This window comes from Oryzias latipes, chromosome 19, assembly GCF_053564925.1.
Source record: "Oryzias latipes strain Hd-rR chromosome 19, Olatipes_Hd-rR_3.1".
In the NCBI taxonomy this organism is placed as follows: Eukaryota; Metazoa; Chordata; class Actinopteri; order Beloniformes; family Adrianichthyidae; genus Oryzias; species Oryzias latipes.
Window position 1 is genome coordinate 26,755,528 of NC_136255.1, and position 11,059 is coordinate 26,766,586.

The 11,059-nt window shown below is 44.6% G+C and overlaps 1 long non-coding RNA gene across 1 annotated transcript; it reads left to right on the forward strand.

Moving 5' to 3' along the window:
* Positions 1 to 2,563: 2,563 nt before the first annotated feature.
* On the forward strand, positions 2,564 to 3,755 carry LOC144987773 (uncharacterized). Its single transcript, XR_013651442.1, has 3 exons — positions 2,564 to 2,688; positions 3,472 to 3,538; positions 3,631 to 3,755. It is a non-coding gene; the product is annotated as an uncharacterized LOC144987773 (long non-coding RNA).
* Positions 3,756 to 11,059: the final 7,304 nt, after the last annotated feature.

Sequence of the window (11,059 nt, forward strand, 5' to 3'; positions counted from 1 at the left end):
AGCGAGCGAGTGAGTGAGTGAGCGAGCGAGTGAGTGAGTGAGTGAGTGAGCGAACGAGTGAGTGAGTGAGTGAAGGTGTGAATGAGCTAGCGAGTGAGTGAGTGAGCGAGCGAGCGAGTGAGTGAGTGAGCGAGCGAACGAGTGAGTGAGTAAGTGAAGGTGTGAATGAGCTAGTGAGTGAGTGAGTGAGCGAGTGAGTGAGTGAGTGAGTAAACGTGGTAAATGCATCTCCATAAACACATACTATAAAAACCGTGTTTAAGGGTAAAAACTGTGAAGCATTGACTCCAGTTGAGAAAATGATCAGAGCTCACATTTTAAAAGCATTGCTCAAATCTGGTGGCAACGAAGGTTAAATTCTCATCAGCAAATCTCCCAATGCATATTAAAGACCATTACCAATAAAAATAAAATATTATTCCCATAAAACCAACTTTTTCTGGTTTCTTCTATTGCTTCATTTTTTAACTTCTTCCACTTTCGGCTTCTCCCATCAGGGGTCGCCATAGCGAACGAGTCGCATGGTAAATTTGGCAATGTTTTACGCCGGATGCCCTTCCTGACGCAACCTTCTCAAACCGGGCTTGGAACCGGCAGAGGTAGAGAAGGGAACAGGGAGCAGCCCGGAGTCGAACCCGGGTTTCACGGACGGAAGGCGCCGCAAACCAGCATGAGCTAAATTGCTTCATTTTTTAACATTTCCTTTTAATATTTTAGAAATTCTTTTATCTTTTCTTTTTTTTACAGAAACCATCAAAGGTAGGTATTATGGGATATTGCTAATTGGATGAGGGTGTTTTTCAATCAATTCAATTAAAGTTATTTGGCATAAATTGATGTTTGGATAAATTGATGCTCCGAATTTATCATTGAACTTGTTTTAGTTTGCGAACATTAAGGACACATTTGTAAAAACTCAAACGTCAAAAATCAAACTTCATCATCCATTCAGGGATGAAACCTTTTCAGGTTTCTTCTTTTGTTTCATTTTTGGGGAATTTTGTTTTGTTTTCTAACATGTAATGTCATTTTTTCTTTATTTGTTTTACTTTTTGAATCTTTAATATGTATTTGCATGATTTGTTGGTGTGATTTGATCTTCAGGGCCTCCGTAGTCACATGTCAAACTGTGTCATTTTGGTTCATAAATCACATTTCAGAAACTCATTTTTGCTGTCTTTTTGTCATTTCAAACTGATTTTTAATATTTGTTGTTTACATGTGTTTTCCGCTCATAACCATCTTCTCCTCTCATTTCTACCTCAGACTGTTTCCATCAGGGACCAAAGATCTAGAGTCCATCTTGTTGTTTTCTCTCGTTTGTTTGTGGTTTTTGAATCCTTCCTGTCATCGATTGCAGAGCAGCGTGGTAACCTACGGAACCCACAAGGTTCAGTTTATCGGGCGGTTCTTCCTCTGAAACCCTCTGGACAGTTCTGGACCCGGAATGTAGGTTAAACAGGACGTCCACTGTTCAGCAGCAGCTTCTCTAATAAAGAGCACAGCAATCTCTGCTGGAACAAAGAGCTTATTAGTGTCTTTTGTCTGGAACAGAAAGCTTCCAGCTGCTAATTAGCGGCAGGATCTTATCACCGCTCCTTCTGCCTGGACATTAGCGACCTGCAGAGCAGGAGGCGGGGCCACGAAACGACAGCGCTGCATGCTGACGAGGCCAGAATCTGATACCAGCTTCAGCATGGAGACTGTTGCTCACAGCTGACCTGAACGGCTCTGAAGTTTACCGGATGACATCCTGCAGGTCCATGACCGTACCAATTCTCCTGTGGGGGGAGATGACCTGACCCCTCAACCCTCACGAGGAGTAGCTCAATATCACCACCTGGAAAGCTTGATCACCTCAGAAGAGCTTGAACTTCCTCCTCATCAGCTGTAGACAAGCAGCAGCAGGAGGCTCCTCAGCAAAAAGGACGAACAGATGAAGCAGATGCTTCATCAGAACCTTGTTTGTCTGGGATCGTCTTCAGCTGGAGACGTTTCCCTTCCTGTTTCACCACGAAGAACTTCTCCAGATGTGAGGAGCAGCTGTGAAGCTCAACAGGAGCACCTCCCTCCCCGTCCGGTGGTCCTCGTCAAACCCACACATTGACCCCGTTGATCACTTTTGTTAGGTAAACATGTCAGGGTGGAGGTCTGCCTGCTGCCAGTTGCCGTGGCGATTTGAACTGGTGTCAGGCGGGCTGACAAGCTGTCACCGTGGAAACAAGTGAAGGTGGTTCGCTCCGCCGCGCCATCGATCGGCCCTCGTCAAGCTGATGTTTCTTCTTCTGTGGTTCCGTGTTTGTTCAGCTGACTCTGACATATTGCCTTGTGTGAGTGAGTGTGTGTGTGTTGTGTGTGTGCGTCTGCTATAAAGGTTACGATTTACTCAAACGTTTTAAACCAAAAAATCCGGTTTGGCGCCCGTTCATTTACCTTTTTGCTCGGTTTTTGTTCAGGTTTGGTTTTTTCTCACTTGTCCCACCTGAATTAGAATGTTGTTTGGTTGTCGGTTTATCTGTTGTCACCTTGTTGTTTCTTCTCTTTCATCGTTTTTTCAGGTTGATAAAGTTTGAACTTTTGGACCTGGATTCCGGGTCCACCACCATCATTTCTGAGAAGTTCTTCACTGTGAGGTTTTCAAACCCATCATTTCTGCATCTGCACTAAAAAAAGAAAAGTTGCATATTTGTGAGTAAAAAACGCACAACTCCTTAATAAAAGCGACACTTTCAATTGCATTTGTTGCCGTAATTAACTGTGTTCACTTTCTATAAACATTTTGACAGTATTGATGTCTCTCAGCCCCCCCCCCCCCCCCCCCCCCCTCACACACACACACACATGCATGTTTTGCTGTGTGAGCACTTTGTTGCTTCATAAATATGACTCCTGTTTTCTCCTGATTGGCTTCGTGCCGCAGCAGCGGCGAGGGATTCGTGATTGATTCACTCACCGCCTCCGCAATAACAATAATTGTTCAGGGGGGAACGGTAGGTGTGTGTGTCAGGGGGGGTGTAGCATTTAATGAAAATTTGAACATTTCATAACCACGCTAATCAATAAGTATTAAAGCTGAAACACTTGCAGGAGAGGAAAATGATAATGCATTCATGCATGTAAATGTTGGAGCCTTTTACGGTATTTTCTACATCTGATCAAAAAATAAATACAAAACTTTTGATTTAAAAAAGAAAGAACAAGATCTAAAAAAAAAACGTTTAAAATAAATGAAGTTTATGTCCAGAAACGGGCCTAAAAAACAATCAAAGGAGATAAAAACACGCTGCTATGAACTGTTCTACCCTTTGTCCCATCCAGATAACATGGTTGAAGGAGTCTGGACTGAAGCCACAGTGAAATAATTTAGGGACCAAAATTAGTCCAAACCAGAGAGCCTGTAGTTTTAAAACAGTCTTACTCACATTCACGTTATACCTGAAAGCATCCACCACCAGTACCTGCTTCTTCCAGGTGCAGAGGAATGGCTGCAGTCTACCCAGCTGTCTTATGGCGCTGCATGCTCCAAAGTTGGCTCCATGTGAGTTTCCTCCCTTCTACTCCCTCCCACCTCACCCATCGCCCCTGTTTTACTTGAGCGACAGCTTTGGAGCGTTTACCTGCTTCTTCCAGTTGGCGCACCTCCTCTACCACCATGGTTGGACGTTCTGCCGCAGATGCCTTTTGCCAGAGAGGTTTTACAACCCCTAACCCAAAGCCTCCTCTGCCTGGTTGGACGTGGCCCACTATGTCGCGATGGCGCAGGGCAGACAATCCTGCAGCACTGCTACAGCAGGGGTCCACTTCTTCCCTGTTGCTAGGACACATTTAAGCTTATTTTTGTATGCTAGAAAATGTTTATCATTATTATATTTCTTAAAATATTTTAAAAATATTCATTACAATATTTTAAAATATTTATTTGTGGAAACCAGAAAACAAGACAACAAACCAGACAAAAAAATAAAATCCCTGGAAATTTGCTTTGATAAAATTAACATGTATGTGAGATACAGTTGCAGTGGTTAATGCTCTATAAACAAATTAAATGTATTTTATTTCAAATGTGTTCATGTTGAAAGTGTAATAGTATTCAGGCAGAGTTTTCATATGTCATACTCTTTAAAAAATACATGTGGTATATTTCTCTGTCACTGTTTTGGGAAATATTGGGATATACATCATGTCGTGATGCAAAAGACATCACGATATGTCAATCGTGACACATATCGCTAATACACAGCTCTACAAAAAGATTCACGGGTCACACTCACCTGCACCCCTTGGGGCAATTTGGAGTCATCAGTTAACCTATGAAGCATGTTTTTGATCTGTGGGAGGAAACCGGAGAAAACCCACACATGAACGAGGAAAACATGCAAACTCCAATCAGAAAGGTCCCAGCTGGGATTCAGACTCGGTCCTTCTCATTGTGAGGTGAGAGTGCTCACCACTACACCAGGAGCCCACTTGTGCAAAAACCTTCATTCAGACATTGACCACCTTTTCCATCCGTTTGTCTTAAAGAATCTGCTGTCTCAGCAGGAAATTCCTGCCATTACCCCCCCCCCCCCCCCCCCCCCGCCCGCCGCTGATTTAAATCCCCCTTCCCCCCTTCATTCCCCCCATACCTGTCCGTCCCCTCTCCCGCCCCTCCCTCTCATTTATCTTCTCTTCTCAAATGACTCCTAAAGACTTCCCACCCGACTGACCCTCTTTCTCTGCGCCGTCGGATTATCATTGGTCGGCCGCTGACATTTTGTTAGACGTCGTTAAGACCTGCGGCGCCATAAAGCACCTGAGGGCGACACCTCCCACGCCGCCGCAGAAAGGCTGCGGGGGTAGAATTATAGTCCTGTTTTAAGGTCTCGATTAACCTTCTTTTCTGTACGACTAATCAATTTTCATGAAACAAGCTCCATAAAGTCTGTTAAGACGACACATTTGGCTGTGAGGAACATCTGTGGAAGATCTGAGTCAAAAGCAGAACCAGACGGAACGTAAAGCCGTGAATTCATTTGAAGGATTCTTGTTCCATAGGTTCCGTTGTTGATTCTTCTCTGTTGGGTTTTTCCAGAAAGCTGTTAATCTGTCATCAATAAACGTAAAGAGCCAAGCAGAAGGGCTGGAACATCCTCACTGACACTTTCAATCCTCTAGAATCTCCTGCCTGACGGTCAGAACCTCAAGGAACCTTCCAGCATCTCCTCCAGCGGCCTCATCAGAACCGCCGCTTCCGGTCCTGAGGATCCAGACGCCCAAACAGCAGCAGAAAGGCCGCGGGTCACGGGAACGCCGCTTTCACGCACACGTCAGTGATGTCAGCAAGCCTTCATCAGCTGGAGAGGAAGAGGAGGAGTGAGTGGCAGGACGTGGGCTTCTTTTTTGGAGTTAGGTCTTTCGCTGAGAGCTTCAGAGCTTTTGCTACCAAACAAATACACACACCAACACACACCAACACACACAGTGACAGTTTGACAGGTTATGTTGGAAACCACCAGAGCAGTAGAAAGAGGTTGAGTCGGGTTAAATGACTGTGTGCTGAATGCGTGTGTGTGTTGTTGGACTGATTGTATGTGTGATGCCATGACCATGTTGTGGACTGAACTTTTTGTGTATTTTGTTGTTAAGATGCTGTTATTTTACAACGTCTATTCCTTTTTGATTATCATTTATTTTCCATTCATGCTTCCACCGTTCTGCAGCTCCTCTGGTTTCCTCCTCTAAAGTGATTTATTTTCTGAATTTCTGAACCCTTTGGACAGAAACGTTCTAACTCCATCCGTTAAATGTCTCTTTTCCTTCACATTTTTTTTTATTTTTGACACAGTTTTTTATTTTTTGACACAGTGTCTGTGTTACATTTGTTTGAGTCCAAATTTGGGGATAATCCTCTTTGAATTGGACGTCAAATTCCAAATTGTGAGTGTCCACTTCCAGCTTTGCGAACATTCAACCGATGGTTCTCCACCTAGCTGGCCTCACTTGGTTCTTGGCTGGCGACGGTGTAGACGGAGATCTCATGACTTCATGACCATTGTCTGCATCTGGGAACTGGACTGAGAAAATGGTTTATTCCGACTCCTACCAAGTCAAGTCAAGTCACTCTTTTTTTTTTTTTTTGGTGATACGGATACCCTCATGTTGGAGCCAGACATCGGCAATAAGCAGGGATTGGTCCGAGTTGGTTTGAGTCAAGTTTTCCATGGCAACCACTCTCACCAATCAGGAGTGAGCTTGTTGGAAGGCCACACCCCTGCCTCTTGAAGGTCGGCTACACCAAAACTATCAATCAAACGTTTTGAACATTGAACTTGGAACATTGAACCATCTGATTGGTCAGTTTGAATAACTAGAACTACAGAAAAACATCATGAAAAAAAAAAACATTTCAAAAGTACTGGTTCAGCGCCGGCACTGGATGAAGTCCAAATGGTAGCCATGGCTAACTGTAACCCAAATCTGCATCTAAGAAGCAGAGATGGATGTTCTCCATGATGCTTTCTGCTTCCCAACATCCCATTAAAAACAGAGCGGAAAATGTAAGTCTTGTAGCCTGGAATCCATCAATCAGACCGATGACTGACCTGATGGTACAGATGAAAACGCACCAGCGAAAGGCGACTGCAGCCGAAATGTGAGGGTCCTCCTCAGGGAAGGACAGGTGAAATCCCAGGTAGGACGCTCCACGCCGGGGTCAGTGTGGAACATTCCCAGCACGTCCGAGGCCTGAACGGCTGCTGCATATGTATGAAGGTGATGCAGACCTATTTCTGCAGGTTAAACTCTGGGATGCTTCGTCAAACTGAAGGAAACTGTTTCAGCACTTTGTCTGGTTTTCCTCGGACTGTCTTTAACTTTTCTTCTGGGTTCCTCTGCCATCTGTCTTCATCTGTTTCTCTCTTCCCTGCCGTTGTCTCTCCTCTGTCTCCATCACTCCACATTAGTTCTCCTCTCCTCTATTACCTTCTCTTTCGTCCATTAGTAACACCTGAATCCTTCTATTAGATTGAGGAAGTTGGCCTCATAAATTCGCCGGCGTCTCCAGGCCGGCGAGCGACGGCTCACTGTTTTTGATAATGAAAGGATCTGGGCTTAAATTCACATTACCTTTGTAATGTACTTCATGCTTGATCATATCGGGCTCTTTGATTTTATTAACGTCTCTGAATGGATTTCTGGCTCTCCCCCCGTCCATCTCTGTCTGTCTGCCCCCGAACGGTTCCTCCAACGACGACTTTGCCCTCGAAGGAGCCGCTGAAGGTCAAGAGCCGCGCGCCCAGACCGCCGTTTCCCCCACAGACGCGTGGCAGGAAGGCATGATGGGAAACCTCTGAGCAGGTCAGAGGTTTCAAATGAAGCAGATCCGTTTCTTGTTACCGGTAGTTCTAGGGATTTAAGATCATTCTAGATGTTTGACCTCAGATCCAGAGATGACATCCAGCTGACTCTGACCATCTTGCTTTTTGTATCCTGAATGGTTGGTGGCATCAGGAGCCGCCGATGTCTGCATAGAATTCAGAGATGCTCCGCCCCTCCAGTGGCGCTTCGATGGCTGTCTGAGGAGCTTCCTGTCAGAGGATCATGAGCCACTAAGATTATAATCACAGATTCCCAAACATGATGTTACTTGTTTTAAACTTTTCTCTGATTTTGATCCCAGTTTGCAGTTTCCTGGAGGATGAATACTTTCCTGCAGGGGGAGCTCTCCTCACTTGCATCAGTGGGTTTTTTGGGCCTCACTCCGGTTTACTGTCAGACATTATTTTCACAGATCGATTTGTACCAGGCAGAGGTTGACTTTGAATTATTTTAAACCTCCGGTTTCCGTGAAATTTGATAAAATGATAAAAGCAAATTCTGAAAGATGAGTTATTCTCACCATGAAGTTTAGAAAAAGTGTTTTTAAGATTTCATGGTAACAGACATTTTTAAATAAGCAGGTAAAGCCCTTCTACTGCCCCTAGTGGAACAACGGTGAACTACAGAGCAGGAAATATGCACCAAGTTCTATATAATTGATTTTTAGGAAAGTTTTGATTATTCTAATGAGATAAGTGTCTCACAGCAAGAAGGCCCCAGTTCAAATCCCAGCTAGGACCATTGTGTGTGGAGTTTGCATGTTCTAGCTCTAGCTTCATACACTGATTGATTGCTCTAAAGTGTCCCTAAAAACTGAACACTCCAGGATGTTCTCCAGGGTTAGGCTCTGGCAGCCCTGTGACCCTATTAGGGATACAGTAGGTCAAGAAAATTGATAGATGGATTTAGTTTTGCTGTAAAAAAATTCTTAATTATCCATTTTTATGAATTTCCACAAGTCAGCGACTGTATTTATTGAATATTCCTTCTCTGCAAAATATCTGCAGCCGGTTTAAACACAGACTTTGTGTTGGACCCATTAAGATGTGACATAAATGTCAGGTGGAGGCTAACTTTAGCCACGTCTGACGTTTAAGATTTGATGGATAAATCAAAGAAAAATAAAACAACACAATCGCTAAAAAATTGTAAAAAGTATTTTCTAGATGTACTAAATGTTAATCCACCCTGTTTGCAACTTTATCATCAGCAAACGTGTAAAATTAGTCAGTCGCCGTATTTTATGCAAAGTGAACTTGGTGCTTGTGAACGACTGTGGCGATAAATCCACATGTTTAGGAAGACTCCTGGTTTTTATCTTTAATTAGCAGATTTCGTTGAAGTTGGAGACACTTCAGTCGCTCTCTCTTCCTAAAGAGACTTTCAGAAGATTCAAAGATCTTTTTTTTTTTTTTTACTTTGTTATCTTTGTTAGTTTTCAATCTAGCAGATGGAACTTTAAGAAGGAAGCGAATGGATTTCAGACACGTGACCGAGGCGAACGACTTAACATGCGTGAAAAGTGAGTCACGGTCAGACATCGTGGACAGAATCCGCTTGTTTTCCAAGATAAAACTTCCCTCAGAACCGGATCATAAACAAAGCAGAAATAGTACAGAGATTGGTGAAAAGTGACCGGGCCGGGGACCGGAGGTTAGGGACCACTGACCTGCACGGCCAACCAAAAGTCAAACCCATTTTTCCTTGAGAGCGTCAGAACGGTGAGGAAACTACTCCTGCTGTCAGAAGCTCCTCTGCATCTCTGGGGAACTAATGTGTGTGTACGTGCACGAGCGTGCACGAGTCCCTGTGCGAGTCCTGGTTCCAGTCCGGACCCGATCGGGCAGGTTTAATGCCGGTGGGTGGATGAAATCAGCAGCTGCGTTAATGAAGGGGCGTTGTTTGAACACGGAGCCGCAGCTTCAGTCCAAACGCACAAAACGAAATTGATTTAACGTAAATGAGTTTCTCAGCTGTGTGTTTGTGTGTTTGTGTGAAGAATTAAATGAGTTGTTGTGTTTTCGCGCAGCAAACATGGTTAGCTTTACAAGCTCGCTCAACTAAAACTGCATCACTAATTAAAAGCTGGCTGTGATGGGGGGGGCGTGTTTGTTTTGTGTGTGTGTGTGTAGGTGTGTGTGTAGTGTGTGTGTGGTCAGGAAGCTGTTTCATGGTGTGGGTCTGACGCCGAACCCTGGACGGGTCAACACACTCGCACTTTCTTGTTTTTTCCATTTCTCTTCCTCCCGGCCTGTCACGCTGTCCGTCATCCTCCACCCCCACCCCCGCCCCCCCCAGCACTGTCAGTCAGTCAGTTACTCAGCCGACACATTACTAGTTCCTGGTCACACACACGCACCACCCCCACACACACACAAACACACACACACAGCTGACCATCATTACCAGGCTGCAGCGAGGCAGAAAAGCTCAGTAATAGCAGGTCACTACCCTTTGTGCACGTGTGTGTGCGTGCATGTGTCTGTTTGTGAGTGTGTGTTGACCACTTGGCAGTCTATCAGTGTGATGGACTATGTTTGGCTGGGGTTCTTTGTGCGACGGCCGTCTGAAAAATGTAAAATAAAATGTAAAATCTGCAAAAAACTTCAGAACCAGATTTTATGTGAAAGGTTCAAATCCCGGACGAGCCCCCAATTTATGTTACACCTCAGTCTAGGGGATTGAAAAAGGCGGTGAAGGAACGAAAAACAAATCAAATGCCCTATCAACTCTGAAACTTTCACAAAGTCCCCAGAAAGGGAAATAATCTGGGATTTACTTACACAAAAACAACCACATTTTACAAGGATCAAAGCCTTAAACACCGGTAATGTCAGCTCTGTTGCTGCCCTGGAGGTCCTCCAATCAGGTGTTCTGGACAATCATGCTCAAACAAAAATGGCAGGAGGAAAGACGGAAAACCTCCCACTCTAACGAGAAATACAATCCAAAAGTCCAAAGTCCAGGAAAACAGAATTCAAGCCTCAGCCGCATGTTTGCCTCCATTTTTGTTTTTCAATAAAGTTTTATAGCATTTCATTTAGTTTAAATGTGGTCAGTCACATTACTCCAGACGTCAGAGGCACTTTCCTTTTCTTAAATTTCTTCCATGTTATTCAGTGATGGACTTCCTCTTTTTTTCCCCACCAGAGGCCTGCAAAGTTGGAAATTTCATTTATTTCTCTCGGATCTTAATCGTGTCGAGCATGAGGTCAGAGGTCAGAGGCCGACATGTAGAGCGCAGGACCTTTCAGCTCACCTGCAGAAGGATCACTTCTACGACATCAGAGGTGCCGTAGGAGCACGTGTGCGGCGATGGCGTCCGCCCGTCATGTGATCCTTTCCAGAGGCCTGCGGAGGTTTTCCTGTGACTTCTCTGCTCCGGCGCCTGAACCGCTGATGCAGATCAGAGCTGAAGCCTGCGTTAATATTTCATGTCACGGCTGGATAATTCATGCCCGCACGTACACGTGCACGGGCGCACGCAGGGGCCTGTGCACTTTAACGTGCACATCTAACGAGCTCTGCAAGCTCCCCGATGCTGAAAAATTCACCGGCAGCATCAAAGTTTAACGAGGATTTTCTCTCTGTGTCTTAATGAATCCGAGTCCATTTGTTCACATTTAAATAACCGATGAGGCCCAGCAATTAACACACACGGAGGCTGAGCTTGTTTTGTTCAGGGTGCGACAGGTCTTGT